This window comes from Triturus cristatus, chromosome 4_1 (genome assembly GCF_964204655.1).
Source record: "Triturus cristatus chromosome 4_1, aTriCri1.1, whole genome shotgun sequence".
Lineage (NCBI taxonomy): Eukaryota > Metazoa > Chordata > Amphibia > Caudata > Salamandridae > Triturus > Triturus cristatus.
Window position 1 is genome coordinate 678,277,509 of NC_140585.1, and position 18,895 is coordinate 678,296,403.

At 47.4% G+C, this 18,895-nt stretch overlaps 1 protein-coding gene and 1 pseudogene across 3 annotated transcripts in view; one reads left to right on the forward strand and one right to left on the reverse strand.

The window, feature by feature from the left end:
• LOC146855380 (methylsterol monooxygenase 1 pseudogene) overlaps nt 1–11,534 on the reverse strand; it is a 73,314-nt pseudogene extending 61,780 nt beyond the window's left edge.
• The window catches only part of ASZ1 (ankyrin repeat, SAM and basic leucine zipper domain containing 1), a 1,654,265-nt gene that overhangs the window by 896,667 nt on the left and 738,703 nt on the right, over nt 1–18,895 (forward strand). The window lies entirely within an intron of this gene.

The window sequence follows — 18,895 nt, forward strand, 5'->3', positions numbered from 1 at the left end:
GGGTTCGTCTTTTATATTCTGAACCACTGGCTCAAGTGGTGGTAAGCAATAAAGTATCAGCCTCATTTTTACTCAGTCGAGGAACCCGTTGGTTTGCATGCTGTCCCCCCTTCTTTTCTCCCTGGCCTTGGGACAACTTGCCGCTTGGATACGTTGGGATCCAATGATAAGGGGTCTGCGATGGTCCCCCGGGTGGGAGGACCACATATCCTTGTACGCAGATGACACATTACTTTATTTGGCCTCCCCTAAGAAATCTCTTACAGTAGTGCTGGACATTCTTAAAGTCTTTGGTAGATTCTCTGGACTTTCCATCAATTGGGGAAAATCCTTATTATTTGTATTGAGGGGGGACCTCCCACCCCGGAACTGCCCACTACAAATCAATTCGGTTGGATTCAAATATTTGGGGATTTTTGTCTCACTGGACCCCTCAGTCCGCTATGCCCAAAATCTCTTTCCCCCTCTTCATAGACTTAAAACCGATATCACTAGCTGGAAGACTCTCCCTATTTCTTGGGCAGAGCTACTCTATTTAAAATGATGGCTCTGCCACGATTCTTATATGCCCAGCAAAACACCTTAGATTCAGTTCCAGCACGTTATTTTAAGGAGGTTGAGGGCCTGCAGAGGGACCTATTATGGGATGGCAAAGCTCGAATCGCTTTGAGCAAATTAACACTAAACTGGTATGATGGAGGCATCAGCCGCCCCGATATCAAGAAGTATTATTGGGCTTCCCAGCTGGCAGCCATTAACCATGGCACGTATGGTCGTACGGATGACCCGGGTTACGCCATGGACAGATGGCTCCTTCCGGGTGGCACTTATGGTCGGGCGTTGTATTCCCGACCTCAACGATTCAAACTAACAAGTCCCACGAAGCACTCAGTTCAAATTTGGCACGATGCCACTAACTTTCTTGGTTGGAGACACAAATTAACATTGGCCATCCCTCTTTGGTATTCAGAGAAACTGGGAGACCTTTGGAAAACGAAGGGCTTCGACAAGTGGGACCTTATTGGGATCTCAGCCATTAAAGATATGTGGGGAAGGGGGGGTGGGATCAAGTCCTTCAGCACGCTTCAGAGTGAATATGATTTGGCAGACACAGAATTATTTCGTTATATTCAGGTCCTACACTCGCTCCAATCTTCATTGCCTGGGGAGTCAAACCCCCGGAGGCTTCTCCCCTGGAGGACTGAGTCCTAGACTGTCACCTCCCTGAAAAAACGATATTATTAATATACAAAAAGCTAATTAACCACATGACAAACCCTCTCCTGATACTGCGAGATAAGTGGGTACATGATGGGTTAGAGCTGGACGATGAGGATTGGCAAGCAGTAGTGTCCTCCCCTAGAGTGGTAGCTATCCTGGCACGCTTGCGATTGGTTCAGCTTAAGATCCTTCATAGGATCTACATAATGGGACCCAGGTTAGTGCACATGGGGTGGTCTGATACAGGGGAATGCCTCCTAAACGTTTGGGAGCCCACTAACTTAAACACTTCTCAGATGCAATGGGCCACTCTAGGGTTCATTCTGGCAAAAAGAAACATCGCTCAACTCTGGGGGGCAGCACATCCACCCACGTTAGAAGCCTGGGAAAGAAACCTCGATTGGTGCATGTCCAGAGAAAAGACAGTGTATTTGGCAAGGGACTGCCCTAAAAAGTGGTACCGTGTCTGGAGCCCATGGAATATCTATAGAGGAGAGATCTGTACACCACCTCGAAATGTAGAACATGATGACCCTATTTCTCCGTGATGTTCCTCTCGTATGTACAGTCTGTATGTCCATCCATTCATGCGTATTGTGAAGTGCCGACTACCTGGTCTTCTGTAATGTACCATTCACCTATGTTTGTTTAATAAAAAGATTTGTTAAAAAAAAAACACTGTCACAAGCGAACAAAGGCTTGTGGAAACACTTGGAGATGCATAACTAGGTTTTGGAGCAACAATCATATTAACTACATAAAAAGACAATAAAATGTGTATGTTTCATTTTCTTTCATTTTGTGCTCTATTTTCATTTTGCTGGAATTTTCAAATGACCAGAAAGACATCTTAAATTGAAAATAGCCATACCAGTTACATTATGCAGCGGTGATTTTTAGGATGGCACTGTCCACTGCAGTACTAGGCCTGTCCATGACTATGCAAGGGTCTAAACCTGTCCTGTGACTTGGAGGGAGACATCAAGCTGCCCTCATAGAAATCTGATGTCCCTGTCTTGGGTATAATGCATAATGTGGCTGTGGCATCATACTGTGTTTTTTAAATTGGAAGTGTGACTTGAACATTTTATTTCTGTTATTGAAAGTGTGGCCTGTTTTATGCATGCCCAAAACCTTGTGCTGACTTCTGGTGTGAATACAGAGTGAGAGGATGTTGAGTGCGTGCAGCATGTGTGGAGTAGTAGGGCTCTGTGGAAGGCTATTGCCTGCCTGCATTCCTCTGGCTGGAGGGTGACTATTCAGACACTGATGAGAGGGCTACCATTCAAAATTCCATGAGGATATTTGTTAGCAAGGGTCTGCTTATTTATTTTTTACTGAGTATTACTATTTGGTTGATGGTAGGCGGTAGTTTGCAGTTTTTGGTCTGCTAGGTATGGACGTTTTTAGGTCTGGCCTTAGGCCATGTTTATAGGTTGATTTTCTAGATTTTGTCTATCCCAGATTACTACCTGAGAGAGGCTGATGATAGCCAGGTGCAGAAAAACCACTCTTCATTGTGCCTGTGTTGGGTGCTCCAGTCTGGAGCGTGCCCCAGTGCGGCTTGCTGTAAGAAGCATCATCCTGCACAAAGGCTGTCTGGAGAGAAGCCACAGAAGGACACTTGAAATGAGAACCACCCCAAACCAGCTGTGCATTTTGAAGTAGGTGAGCCACCTTCCCTGGCTAGACAATATGCATAAAATTGGGACCCAAACTACTCAACTAGGTTCCAGGTGGAAGTCCTCCATGGCCAGGGAAGGGACCCCTTAGAGTCCTCGAAGGCCTGCTGTGTTACCAGGGCTTGTGTCTGCCTGGTAGTCAGTCTCCCAGATGTGAGAGGACATCACAGGCAGTTTGAATTTTCTGGTATAGGAGCCTAGGATCTGGCAGAAGTGCTTAGAAGTCTGCCTGCCTGCTGAGAGCGGGAAAGAGTCTTCCTGGTTCTCCACAAGGAGAAACTGTCTAGGAGGAGAGGCCCAGTGTACCCCAAGGTCTGAGGGATTTCTAGAGAGCTGACTACCTGAGAGCAAGCCACACTGCAGAAGGTCTCCCTAGTTGCTAACGACTCGTTCCTAGTTCAAGTACCTGTTGGACCAGTTGGGGCTGTATCTGCCTCAGTTACTGTGTCAGCTAGATCAAGGCTGTACCTGCCTCTGATCCCCAGATGTCTTCCTATGAACACCCAGTCATTGAAATCTTGAACAATGACAAGATACTTTGTTTGCCCCCCACCATCTACCATCCGACCTAAACTTCTCCCAGGTCTGCAATGAACCCACACACAACAAGGACTCCACCCTTGATTTAATCTTAGCAAAAGGTAACTTGATACAACTTGAAAGCATATCACCGTTTGACTGGTCGGATCACTGCATAATCTCTTTTCGTATCTTGGAAAGGGTACTGTTGAGACCAGGTCAACCACATAAGACCAAACAGTGGTCACGTAATCTGAGGGACATTAACGTAAATTACCTAACATCTATTAGTAATAACCAACTTCCTCCACCGCCTAACATGACCGATCTGGATGTTCTCACTGATCACTTCATCCATACCATGGCAAATATATTAGATATTATTGCCCCGACGCAATTCAAAAGGACGCACATCAAACAGTCCAAATCGTGGTTCAGTGGCCCTCTCAATGAGGAAAGACGCAAACTAAGGATCGCAGAGATCATGGAGGAACTCTCCTTCCATAACAAACCTCAAACAGTTGAGGATGACTAGAAGCTCTTACAACAAACATACCTGTAGTACGAAAGCAGAACACTTTAGGTCTCAGCTTGACGATGTCAAAAACAGACCCAAAAAAAACTTTTAAAATCATGAAACAAGAAGTTAACCCCTCAACCAAACAATTAGCTGCACCCACGATATCACTCCCTAGCGATGAGTATTTCTCTGCACACTTTATGGAGAAGGCGAGAAAGATTGAACTTGAGCTATATCTAGCTGCACAAAAACCGCATCATCGGACCCAGCCCATTGCATCAGGGCAGACTTCTGAGAGTGCCCCTACCTCCTACTCCATAGATCAGACTCAGAAAAACAATGCACCATGGAACACATTTAAACTACCATACGATGTCGAGCACTGAGAACTATAGCTGCATGAAAACCATTGAATCATTTAATTGATCCTTTTCCTGCCAAATTCTTCAAAGAGCTTAGATTTGCCATTCTCCCTCTGGTCCTTGATTATCCATGAATCGCTTGTACAGTACAGGGTAGGATGCCTGATTGCTTAAAGATAGGAGAAATCCCACCCATACCTAAAAAGCCTAATGCAGACTTATCAGATCCCAATAACTTCAGACTAGTTATTGGGATCTGATAAGTCTGCATTAGGCTTTTTAGGTATGGGTGGGATTTCTCCTATCTTTCCAATGACTCTAGCCAAACTTCTTGGGAAAGTCGTTCACAAACAACTATTCAATCACATCGAAAGGTTCCAGCTCCTTGACCAATACCAATTTGGTTTTAGAGCAAGTCATAGCACTGAAACAGCTATAACTCACATCGTTGATGATGCCCTGAGAATATTGGACCAGAACGAACCATGCCTGCTTATTCTTCTGGATCTGTCCTCTCCGTTTGACACTGTCAAACGCGAAAACCTGATTGAACTTCTTGAAAAAAGGATGGGTTTATCGGGCCCTATGTTAAATTGGTTTGCCTCAGTCCTGCATAATAGAAGGCAAAGAATCAAAGTTAACCATTTCCTCGCTAACAGTACGCCTGTCTCAATTGGAGTACCTCAAGGTTCCACACACTCTCCCACACTTTTCAACTTGTTAATGGAACCCCTCATCGATATTCTGAAGCATTCAAACACCCAATACCAAATGTACGCTGATGACACCCAACTGTATATGAAAATTGCCTCACCGGATGACATCAAAACTCTGAACAATGTACTTCTGAAAACTCCACAATGGTTACTTCACAATCACCTTTTGCTAAATACACTCAAACCGGAATTCCTCTTAATTGCGCTCCACAACCACTCTGCACCCATCCGATACTGGCTCATACAACTTATGGTTCTCAATTGCAATCCACATGTTGTTGACTCCTCAAGATCGTTAGGCATAACTGTGGACAAATACTTGAATATGCAAGAACACATCATACAACAATTAGGGTAGTTAACCACAAACTCAACACACTTAGGAAAATCCAGCCGTTCCTGCCTCCTGAAGACTTGCAACTAGCAGTCCAAACCCTAATTATTTCCTGATTAGAATATGGAATTGTGACCCTGGCAGGGTTACCCAAAGCTAGACTGGCCCCCTTAAGGGCTACTCTGAACTCTGCTGCCAGCCTCATCACAGGTTCAACAATATATGATCACATCACATCTGACCTAGTACAATTGGCTATCGCCGGATGCTAGGATTTGGTTCAAGATTGCCTGCTTGACGCACAAGGCTTTCCATTATAACACCCCCGTTTACCTGCCAAAAAAAATCGCACTTTCTGGTCTGAATCAGGACTCTCTTGCTAAAACCTCACAAATTTAAAAAGAAAACCTTCAATCACTCCTTCTCCGGTCTTGCCCCGAGAATTTGGAACGCTCTTCCTCCCGAAATCAGATTGAACCCTTCATCCTTCTCATTTAAGAAACAAGTCAAAGGGTTATTACTGAATAATCGGTTGCAATAATCGAACTGAAGACTCCATGACTACTTTTGTTTCTTGTTTACAATATGGGTCTCTCAAGCAGTGGTGCAATTTTTTGTCACTTTACAGGTACCACGTTTGGTATGCTCTTTTTTTGTACAAGTGCATGTTAACTTACCTTATTATGTACGCTTTTCTTGCCAATCTTATCTGCTTCTTTGTACAGTGCTCTGATACCCTTACGGATTATGTTCGCGCTATATAAAACTTTTCAAATAAATACTTAATTATGTGTACTAAATCGGTTGAAACTGTATCGAAACCCTGTTCAAGACCCCAACAAACCCATTTGTTCCAAGCCAGTCGGTATACTTTCCTTGTTCTGGGTGCATCTGTTGAAAGCCTTGAGATTTCCCACTGTCTCCTGAAATCCTCCAAGCCATCAGTGTGAGAAGACCCTCTTCCACAAGGGGATGAAATTCTCCCTCTGGCCCTAGGATTACGGCATTGAAGTTCGGTATTAGTACAGGGAAGTCTATCGACATTTCTAGCATTATCTGGAACCAAGCTTGTGATCTTCAGACAGGGGTTATCACTACTACAGTTTGCCTGCATCTGCGTGTTTGCAGGAGAACTCTTGGTAGCATGGCAAACAGCGGGAAGGCATAGGATGTTGGACCTCTCCAATTCTGTAGGAAAGCATCTACCCCACTGGCTTGTTGGTCTGGTTTCCAGCTGAAAAACCTTGATAATTGTATGGTTAAACTGTCTGCAAAGAGTTCCACCGCGAAGGGGCCCCATTTCTCCTGAATACTAAGAAAGCTCTCTATTTAGTCTCCAGTTGCTGGAGTCCTTGAATGTCCCTGAAAATCAGTCCATTACACCATTGTTTAACCCAGGAATATGTTCCGCTTTAACAGATATTCCTTTGTTCAGACAATAGCTCCAAAAGTCTTTCACTAACTCTGCTAGGCCCTTGGAGTGTGGTCCTCCCATCTTGCTGACATATCTCACAGCTGATACATTGTCCATGTGGAGCATCACATAGCATTTCATAATTTTCTGTGTAAAATTGCGAACAGCGAAGGAACCTGCTAACAATTCTAAGCAATTGATGTGTAATTTCCTCTTTTGAACTGTCCAACTCCCCCTGGTGGAAGAGTTCCCACATCTCGCTCCCTATGCTTCTAAACTCTCATCCGATTCTATTACTAGTTCGGGTTCCTCCCCAAAAATGGCCCTCCCATTTCATGCCTCTGCATTTTTCAGCCACCATGATAGTTCTTTCATTGATTCGTGATCAAAGGTCAGTATTTGCGAATATGACTGATTTTTTCGCAAGTGTTATGTTTTGAGTCTTTGGAGGGCCCAATAGTATAAGGAGCCTGGGAATATTGCCTGAATCGTTGAAGATAGCAGGCCCAAAATCCTTGCTAAGGTTCTTAATAATATTTCCTTTTACTTTAATACCTTCCTCAACTCTTTGCGTAATTGTTTTGTTTTTTTCTTGGTAGTCGGAGTTCTGTTTTGACCATGTCTACAATAAAGCCTGGAAACTGAGTGTCCTGTCATGGGATTAAGCAGGACTTTTTTGATTTAGTATGAAACCTAGATTTTCTAGTAATGGGATTGCCCAATGTGTGTGTTGTATTACGCGTTCTCTGGACTGCACCAAGTTGATGAGGACAGACCGAAAGGGAGACTTAAGAACTGCCAAAGTCTGCCTTTCCAAGTGAAACAGGTATTTTTGGCGTAGAGGCCAAATTGGACTAGTTAAATATGCGTCCTTGAGGTCTAATCTTGTTAAACAATCCCCTTTTCTTAAAATGTCTCTTAATAGGTAAATCCCTTCTATTTTGAATTTGTGATAGGCCACCCATTCGTTTAGTTACTTGAGATTTATGACAGGCCTCATTCACTTGTCCTTCTTCTCTACTAGGAAAATGTTGGTGATGAAACCTAACCCCAGAGTCATAAACCTCCCGGATGTCCCCTTTTGTTAATAAGTCTTTTACCTCTTGTGCCAGTAATTTTGTATCTTCTTGAGAAAAGGTGATCTCCCTGGGGATTTTCGTTTGTATTGGGGTATCTGTAAATTCCAGTTTGTATCCTCTTAACGGTTTCCAAGACCCAAGGATCCTGTGTCACTGAAGTCCAATTCCCACAAATTTGGCGTAACCTGACCGTCACCCACATAGGGGTATCTGAAAGGTCTGCCGTAGGACTTACCTGTCGAAAATCCTCTCTGTCTTCGATCACCTCTGGAAGATCTGTTGCAAGATCTCTGCCTCTGGGGGTAGCAGTTCTGATAGGGCCCAAAGCTAGATTTCTGGTAGAATCTATTGGCTCGTCTAAAGGGTCTGGAGGAGGACTGACCTCGGCCGAGGAATCAACCCCTCATTCTCCCGGCCCTTCCAAATCTGTCATAAAAAACTTTTTATATTTATTTTTGGGATTTGTGTATACAACTAAAAACCCCTACGTATATGGCCATGTCCTTTATAAATTCATCCCTGAAGAGATGCCTTTGGGTGGATAGGCCCCCTTCCTTATTTGCTAATTTGATTAGTTTGGGATCCAATTTAAGGAGGATGCTCTTCCTCCTTTCATTAGATAGTCATGTTTGCATTGCCTAAGAGGCAGATAGTTCTCTGCGCCCACTGGCACAATTCTTTAGGGTCAACTAGTGTCTCACTTAGGTAGGCAGTCTCAGCCCTTTAAAATATTTTGGTGAGAGGTCCGATGACATGAAGCAAGCGATCTTGCCATGATTTTAGCCCGATGCCCAGTTCCTTTTTTGGGTCTTTACCCCTTTTATTAATGAAGGCTACCACCTTTGGGTCCAACTCTGGGGTTAGGGTTATTTTGTCAGAGAGGTAAGGCTGAGGGTACTCTGACCTTAGGCGAGATCTTACCTCTTTGGGGATCTCCCTTCTTAGCTAGTTGGTAATGTACTCCGCAATGTGTTGCGATGGTGCCCATTCAGGTGACTGGGGATGTTTGATAAGAAAGGGGTTGAACATATCTTCCCCTAGTGAGTCAACAATACCCATTTTTGAGCCTGAGGCCTTCGATGCCTCCTCTGATGTCCCTTTTCTTGTGACTGTAATCTCCCCCTGGTCAGAATCAAATTCTGATGAGCAGGACAATTCAATTTCAGGTTCAACAACCTAATCGTAAATATCGCTAGAAATAGGGACTACTGGGCCTCTTACTTGCCTATCCACGGTGTCCAAAACACTGAATCCATCACCGGCTCCTCATCTGTTACTTTTTATTTTTTTTCGTTTTTTTTTAGGATTTCCACCTCCAATTCTTTTTCTCTGGGTCTTGTCTGCCCACCCAGAGCATCGGGGTTGTTCAGAGGTGTCTAGATTTTTTTTTTTAATGCTCTCTAACTTCCTATTGATGGTCTACTCCAGCGACCCCATAAAATTTCCTATAGCCCTATTAATCATTTCCTCTCGCTTCCCTTCAATGCCGCCCTATAGAAGTTCCTCAGACATCCTACTATAATGTTACAAATAGCTTAAATGAGCAGATTAGGGAAAACTATATACTCTATATTAAATAACAAGGGGTCACTAGGGTGAAATCTTGTTTCAAACGCGGTGGCTGTGAGTGTGTATTTCAACAGCCACCCGTCTTTGAAATTGAAAGGGGTTAGTGCACAGGCTTATAAAATGACTGACCAGTTAATGGGAATTGGTATTTCCCAGAGAGTAAAGATGGCGGCTGATACGTGTGTGAGAAGCGTGTCGGCCACCAACTGCCTTTTCTCTAATATTTTGATGTTTTCTTACTTGGTACGGCATGTTGTCGGAGAGAGCTGTCCCAAGTAATAAAGCGCACCGCAGCGGAGATCCAGAAAACATTATTTTGTTCCTTACAGTTATGTTTGGTTTGCGACCAGTCCGGGTTTGTTTTGACAGTGTGGAGGAGCGCGCGGTCTGTTATAAAAGGCTTTGCGTGCCTTCGTTTTCTGAGCCGGGTCGGCTGATCCGCGAGGTCGCGTTATGTCAGGGGAGCGAGTGAGGTCTGCTCCAGGTGCATCTTTCAAGCACCGTTCCAACTGTTTCCCGTAAGGGGATTTTTAAGTAAGCTGGATCTTGTACATTTATTTACATTAAGTTGAAAATAATAATTAATAATCAAATAATACAAATACAATTTAAATAATGTTGCAATTCATTGGTAAAAGGAAGCAACTATTAAAGGTATTATAAGATATCTGTTTATACAGCACTAAGCACAATTAGGTAAAGTTAAGTTCTAAGGAAACAAAACGTATGTCTAATCAAGGCAATCTCTGAGAGTTAATCTATCTAGAGAATAGAGTGATATAAGAAATGAGAGATACAAAGTGTGGGTACCTATCTTGTGAGCAGCAGCAACAAAAGAAGGAAGATGGCTGCATGTTACTTTGTTATATACTTGACTAGAATGTTTAAAGTTCTAAATTCCTTCTATTGCTGCTGTGAGCTGGCAAAAAAAGGAGATTTGCATAATGTTAGCCTCTGTGTCCTGACATAAAATTGAGCACCTGAGCTTGATCCATGCTGCTATCAGGCTACTGGTAGGTACTAGCTATCAAAGGGACTCCAGGGTTGGAATTAGTTATGGGGAACTTGGCTGGTGAGCCCAAAAAAGGGAGAGTCGTCCCCTGGGTCACTGCTCTTAATATTAAGTTAGTTTATGTAGCAGTATATAGTACTACAATGTGATTAAATGGTACTTTCTTTTTATTAAGACACAAATGTGTCTGGACATTGAACTTATTATGTCTGTTGGTTGATTGGTCAATGCTGGACTTGGACACCCAACACTACCTCCCTAAGCAGCCTGTGACTGCTTACCGTCGCTATCATGACAGTCAAGTGTGTAAAGGGTTGCATGTGTCACAATCTCAAGAGCCATAGTGGTGCGGACCTCAGGACACCAGTGGCAAGACATCAATTACTAAAGAAGAGTTCCAGTAACCCCCTGTCTTCCCTGTGCTATCCCTTCCCACCCCGTTTCCCCAAACTGCGGTTGAAGTGCTATTACTTTCCATTTACATGCCAGTCATCCTCTCAAATTTAGCACTCAAAAGTTGCAAGCAGCCAGGGCGAAAGACGAAAGTCCAATACTCACTGATGCCCTTTGTTTGAAATATTTTGAATAGAGACATTTAAATATCACTGTTCTCATTTGCTATCTAAATTCAGTTTGCATCCTATGTGTCAATCTAAAGACTGACTACTTTTCCAACAACCACAACAAATTATATAACAGCTCTCTAATTCTAAGAGCAAATTACATGTTAACGAAGCAAAGCCGTCCGGACTACACTTGTCTGGTACAGCAACAAAGAGCATCCTTCGGAGGGGTGAGACAAACTCAGGGCTATGAACCTCCAATATATGCTTCTCTACCCCGCTAAGCTGATGGTCATACATGGTGATCATGCAAACCTCTTTACAGCGCCAGAAGCTGTGTGATACTGGCTGAAGGTGAGGGGAAGGCAGGGCTACACACAGCGGAAGCGAAAACTTCAAGAACACTGGTGCAGATTTACTGAAAGTGTCTTTCGGCAGCGGGAGGAGATCCAGAGGAGCCTCATATCCAAATGAGCCGGCAGAGTCCCATACGCTAGTGCTAATACTCAACCCGTTGTCCACCAGAGGGCTAATCTCACGCATCTATAAAGCGCTGAAAGAGGACCGCGTAGTTGAGACCTCCATGACAAAAGATAGATTCGCAGCAGATTTACCAGTCACACTTACTGAGCGTTTGCGCAGATACGTGAGGTAGCCAGCAACACCACACCTACCTGACACCCCAGAGACTGGCCCGTTTTAACCCGGGGCACATCTCACACTGCCCTAGATGTGGTACAGAACTTGCAACATTTATACATATGACATGGTCCTGCGCCTGCCTGCAACAATACTACCACTCAGCCACCGGTATCAATCAAGCATTGCCTGTTAGGAGTCCTCTCGACACCAAGAAAGGGAACACGCATAAGACACAAATTTGCTCTTCTGGGCCTAGTCTTGGCTAAACGGCGCATTGCTATACATTGGACACACACTGTCTCTCCAGCTGTGAGTGGATGGAGGACGAACATGCAAGAGTTGGGGGGTGGCTGAAGAGGGGGCATACAGGCGGTACGCACAGATGAGAATGCAGAACGTGATTTAGAGGACTGGGGGCACATGCTAGAAGGATTGCAGCTACCTGGGGATCTGGGGGGGAGGAGGGTGCAACAGAACAGTCACACCACACTTCTCATACACCGAACACAGCAACCGACAACACTTCTTGCTCTATCGCGTAGCACTGACCAACATTGGAGAGCAGTACAGATTGTCCCACTGTTATCTATCAGATTAGTATCAAAGACTGTTTCACAAAACCTGTCCTAAGTGATATGTACAAGCTATGTGTGGGATGGCGTTCATCACCGTCGCTGCCAAGATGAACCAGTTCTTGCTTTCTGTTCATCAATTTTTGATGTTTCGTTACAAAATGTTGCTGCACGTATTCCTTCTAGGTGTGAATGATATCAGAGCACCTCATTGAGAATACACGCCAAAAAGTGAAGAGCGCGGATGCTCAGATAGACGCTCGGATAGCATGCCCTATGGGGCGACTTGAAAATGCTTATGATGACTATGTTCAGTGTTAATTGTCCAGGGTTGAAATAAAAATAAGTTTAATAAAAACAAAAAACGAAGCAAAGTCGAAATGGCGGTGCCTAAACTAGCAAATCGTTGAATATACTGACCCAAAGCCTTTGGCGGGAAGAGTGTTGATGAAATTAAATCTGGCAGAGGGTTACAGCAATCTTTATGGAAGTTCAAGATTAAGCATATCTAGTAAGGTCGTGGCTCATACTTTTGAGAAACCCTGTAAAAGCATTACATTTAACATAGGCTGTTCGATAAACAGTGGCAGAGGCTGGAAAATGACATATGCGTAAATAGATATGATAGAAAACAAGCAAAGGCCTGGGGAGATTAAAATGTGAGAATATTTGTTCTTGAAAGCAAAGTGCTGCCAATTTACATGTCCTGGGATAGATGTTTTTGTTGATGGAAAAAGAAATCCAAAAACGTTTCAAAGAGCAATGTGAAGTGGATTACACCTGACAAGTTATACAAATCTGTAATGATATACAACCAAACCAAAGCCTACGGTCAAGTAATTAGTACCAACTCATTTTTTTTCCATCCATGAGCTCCCTCGTTGTACCAGTACCTAAAAACCAAATTAAAGCAAGCATTTGCATAGCCAATAGTTATGACTTTAACGTGTCAAAGATATAAACATAGACATTTACTAATGCTGTTTAGATATTGTGCGTGCACAAATGCTGCTTATCACATTAAAGTCTGCCCTTTTGCATTTTTGTGATGGTGGAGAATACTTAAAAAAAAAAATGTGAGGGGGCGTGGCCAAGATGGCGGGGTGAGCGGTCGCACTCTCCGCGAGCTCCCGAGCCCTCTGGCCTCTGAACCACTCGTTTTGGCAGAATCTCCCCCCGCTCTGCTGGAAACGGGTATGGTAGCGGCGGAGGCTTGACGACGACACCTCAACAGCTCGTGGGGCCCAACCGAATCCAGCCGGGACCCAGAGACGTGGCCGCGGCCGAGAGCAGCGCAGAGGCGGGGCCAGGCCCTGTGGCCTACTGGAGCGCCTGGTGGAGTATAGCCGGGGTGCGGACGGAGATCGCGCCGCGCGGCGTGGCCCCGCCTGGTGATAGCGCCTGGAGGAGAGCCATCGGAGAAGCCACGCTGGGCGGAGGAGTGCGGTAGCGGCTGGAGACGGGACAAGACCCCCGGGACCGGCGCCGCTTCCCTGAGCTTGAACTAGAGCGCCTGAGACAGTGCACCCCGGAGCTCGAGCACAAGGGGCCGCGGAGAAGAGCCGGGCGGCGGTCTCGGAGCAGGGTGCGACCAGCGGCCGAGAAGCGCCCGGTCGGGGCCCGCCACGTGGCGAGGACGGTGTGTCGGCGGAATTGTGGAGAGGACGACCCCCGAGGACACACGGGCCATCGAGGAATGACGACGACGCCGAAGGTGTGGAGCGACGCCGACGAGGCCGCGCGCCGAGACCACTGGTGAGGAGGCATGGCGGGGGTAGTGGAAATCGACGGAGGGTGCCCCCAGCGTCTCGCGGGGTGAAGGCTGTGCAATCGGACCGAGTAGCCAGACCTAGAGGAGGGGACCACTTGCCCAGCAGCGGAGAGGATTGGTCTCCCTGGCGATCGTGCCCGGTACAGGCGGAACCACTGACCGAGGGGCCCGGCAGTAGGAGCAGGGAGCAGACGTGCTGGGCGAAGCCCCTGGAGGGTGGAGAGCGGCCACCCCTCTCATGGGCGACTGCGCCGCGATCGGCTTGAGGAGCGCGACCCCAGAGGTGGAGCGGGCCTCGTGGCCCAGCGCTGCCCCCAGAGGCACAAGGGAGAGGTGACTGGAGCGGGTCAAGTCCCTGGGTTGGTGCGGCCTAACGGGCCCTTCTGCGGAGCGGCGGACACGGGCCTGAGCAACGAAGCACAGCCAAGTAGGACCCTGGTGTATGAGTGTGGATTGAGCCCATTTACACGGCACAGGCCGACGACGGGTGCCCAGGGGGGTGCTAGGAGACCTCCCAGGGCACAGAGCCGGGGACTGGTGCGAACCACAGTGGCAGCTGGCGGATCCCTGTTCTCACAACCATGGCGGGCAACAAAGGCAGTAAGAGGGGGGACCGTACTCTCCCAGAGATGCTCAGCAAGAACCCCCAGCGGACAGAGAGGGGGCAGCCATCACCGGGCCTCTCCGGGAACCCGCGGACCGCGCACGACGAGGAGCCGCCGGTCACAAGATCTTTCCTGGAGTCCCTTTTCAGCTCCCTCAGAGATGACTTTCAAACGCTGAAACAGGAAGTAGCCAGCGAGGTACGAGAAGTACGGAGAGAGGTGGATGACCTGGGGGGGACGGGTGGCCACTGTGGAAAGCGCAAGCCAACAGAGAGACGCCGAAATCGAACAGCTGCAGCAGGAGGTGCTGCGCCTTCGGGACCAACAACTCGATCTCCAGGCGCACAACGAGGACCTGGAAAACAGATCCCGGCGGAACAACATTCGGGTCTGGGGAGTGCCACCCTCGGAGGAGGGCGCCGATGTGGCGGGCTACCTGCAGGCCCTGTTTAGGGAGATCTTGAGAGAGCCGGAGGACTTCTCCATTCGGATAGACAGAGCGCACAGAGTGGGGCCGCCGCCGCGGGCGTCAGCCCCGCCACCGGACATTCTGGCCTTTCTCCCGGACTTCCCGCTCAAGGAACGGATTTTGGCGGAAGCTCGGAAACCGTGATCTTTGACCTTTCGCAGCCACCCTGTTGCTTTATACCAGGACTTATCAGCGATCACGCTCCAGAAACGCAAAGCCTTCAGGATCGCCACAGACTTTTTGCGGGAGCACGAGACGCCCTATGCCTGGGGTCACCCCTTCCGCCTTATCTTTAGGTGGAACGGCGCCATGCACCAACTGCGCTCCTTGCAGGAGACTTGTGGGGTCCTCGGCATTACCGCAACAGCGGAGGAGGGGACTACCCCGCGCCGGGAGCGCCCGCCTAGGGATGGCTGGCAGAGGGTGTCGAGGAGGCGCTCCCGTGGACGTGCCGGGAGGCCGGACTCTTCTACCGTCTGGGCCGGCATGGAAAACGCGGTGCTCGAGGTGGCCCAGGACACTGCCGCAAGTGACACTGCAGTGACAGCGTAAAAACACTCCGGGGGTAGATCGTCACAGCATACTTCATATTGCAGGTTTGGGGGCCGGGGGGGGGGAGGGGGCCGCTGAGAGGGGACAGTGGCTGGACGTCCACTCAGGTAACTTTCCACTGACTTGTCCTCCAGGGACTTGACTGGGACTATGGTATGTGGGTGCGTGGGGTTGAGGGTGGGAGAGAAGATGGTAGGGGTTCAACGGTTGTTGGGGATTCATCACGATTCAGGGTCCGGGATGGGGGAGGGATGTCCGGGAGGAAAGAGGTACAGGGTTGTAGGTTCGGTGTTAAAAGGGGAGCTGGTGGGTGGTGTGGGGAGGGAAGTGTGCCTGTTGATGTTGGGAGGGGAATGGGGGGGGGAACCAGGGGTGGAGAGGAGGCAGTCCAGTGCGTGCCCGGGGACGCCACCGCTGTGGTGGCATGCGCACCATCGTCCGTAGATTCTCAGAAGGTAGGGGCGGTCTGCTCGAGTTTCCGACATGACACCTACAACATTTAAAATTGTCACGCTCAATGTCAGGGGCCTTAATAACCCGATCAAACGACGAACCGTATTATCCCTGCTAGAGAACACCCCGGCAGATATCTGCCTCCTACAGGAGACAGACCTCCTGCCCCGGGACTGTCCCAGACTGCGATCCTCCGCTTTCCCAACACAATTTTACTCATCCTGCAACACTAAAACAGCGGGGGTGGCGATACTAGTGGCCCGGCGCTTTAGAGGGGAAATACTTCACAAACAGACAGAACTGAAAGGTAGATTCCTGGCCTATAGAGTCCGCGTGGCTGGTCTCACATTGACGATTGGGTCCATTTATAGCCCGAACGAACGGCAAGAACGCTTCCTCAGCTCGGCACTGGAGGAGATCGCGGTTACGCAGGACAGGCACATTATCATAGGGGGCGACCTCAACATGGTCTTCGACGGCGCTGCCGATAGATCCGCCCAGCGCTCTCCGCAGACGGGGGAGTTCTCGAAGGAGTGTAAGGCACACTTAGCAGAGATGGGTTTGGAGGACCTCTGGCGGCGAATGCACCCTGCGGAACGGTCCTACTCGTACTACTCGCATGCGCACAAGACGTATGCACGGCTGGACCACTTCTTGGTCTCGGGACCGGTACGCGCTTTAACCACGGAGGCAGACATGGGGGTGATTTCTGTGTCGGACCACGCCCCTGTAACGGCCGCCTTCAGTTTACCGCCGGCCTCATACCCTTCTCGGGTCTGGCGTTTGCGGGACACACTGCTTAGTAGACAAGATGTGGTCCAGCAGGTGACGAAGGCGATACAGGAATATCTGGCCCATAATGAGACCCCTGACACGTCTCGGGCGACCCAATGGGCGGCTCTGAAGGTGGTGCTTCGTGGTGAATTTATCGCGATTGCATCGGCAGATAACGCTAACAGACGGGAGAAACGAGAGGAGCTCACGCAGAGGGTCCGCGAACTAGAACACATGCATGGACGGACGGGTGCGCCCCGGATCTGGCGGCAACTCCAAGGGGCGAGAAAGCTCCTGACGGCCCTGGATATGGATCGTGCGGAATATGCGGCACTGCGCCTTAAGCATATCTATTACACCGGGGGGGGACAAGTGCGGTAGGTTGTTAGCGAGCAAGCTCAGAACCACCCGACAGAAATATACGGTGAAGGCGATCACCGATCCCACGGGGTCCACGGTTACGGAGGACGCTCACATAGCGGAACGTTTTCGCAGGTACTATGCGGACCTGTACGCTGGAGATCCTCCGGACGCCCTCGCAGCGCAGTCAGAACTCATCAGGATTGTGGTTTGGTTTCCCTACACTGTTACTCTGGATCTGAGAAGATGATGGGTCAGATAAGTTGATCTCGGTGATTGATGATAAAATGCACAGGAGATGGTGGTCGAGGGTAAGTTAGTAAATAGTGTTTGCTGAACAGACATGAAAGGGGAGACGTTTGGACCTGACTGCATCAAGGTCAAGGATGGAGGTAGGTCAGGTCAGCTGATCGGTTAGAGGTCTTCGCTGATTCTCCTCCGTTGCAGGACAGTGACCTTTGAGTTATTTCAACATGGCAGAATGATTGCCTCTAATTCTATGTTGTTGAGTGAACTGCACTGATATGGCCTTAAAAAGCAGAAAACTGCTTGTTAGGCTATGCTTTTCACAAGCGTATTTATACATAAGTATGTGTTTTGTCACCAGCGACATTGCCACATGTTTCAAATATAATACACTGGCATGCACTAGAAAAATAGACCAGCTTCAGCTTCTCAATGGTCCGATAGTTATTGGACAAACCTAATAAAAAAATTAGGAAATATTATTTCTAGTAGGAATACGAAATAAATAACATATTGTGAAATGCTGTAACTTTTCCAATATCTTAAGAGTACAGTGGCAAAACACAATTCAGGGGGGTGTTAGCGAGGTAATGAGTTCTCTTCCTGCATTTGGCTCTCTTTCAGTAAATGGAAACATGATGCTGGAAGTTCTGCTTTTGACATTCAACTAGTTTTGACATAGGTGCAAACTCCCAGTTCCTCATAGTATAGGACACTGGAATTCTGTGATTGTGCAGCTGCGGCGCATCATTTCAGATTTGTTGCATTTGCCGCATAATTCACAGGGGCGGCTGGTGACATTTGAAAGCGGTGAGGCATAAAATGATTGGTATACTGCACCGTTGCGAGCGAGCATAGCGAGAGAGCCCAAACCACCATAAGGGGGGTTCGGGGGTATCCCCCCCCCCCCCAGGAAAATTTGAAAAAAGAGGAAAAATGGTGCATTTTCAAGTAAATTTGACAAAGCAGGAAGGTTAATAAAGCAATTGTGAAAGTGCAGTTATTACATTAATAAACATATGGCATATAATATAGGTAGCTGGTTATTCAGTATATCCACAGAGCTTCATAACAGACTTCGAGATTCAATGCATTTGAGTACCTCACTCACAGATGTTTTTTATTTAACAAACAACTAAACTGGTTGCAAAGTAGCAGCATTCAACATACATGTTGTTTACTTTTTGTAAATGAAATCAGCACGTCTCTCTTTAAGAGCAGCAAACTTTTCAATTACTTGAATGTTAAAGTCTGGGATTTTTTTAACTAGCTTGCTCTCTACAGAGAGCATTGCCAAAGCATTCAGTCTTTCCTCAAGCATGGTGTTCCTCAGGAATGTCTTAATCCTCTTTAAGGCTGAAAAACATTGTTCTGACTCGGCTGTTGTCATAGGAGTGGTTATGACAATTTTTAGTAAGCCACTGTCTCTGTAAGTGACTTTTCCATATTAAGTTTATGTA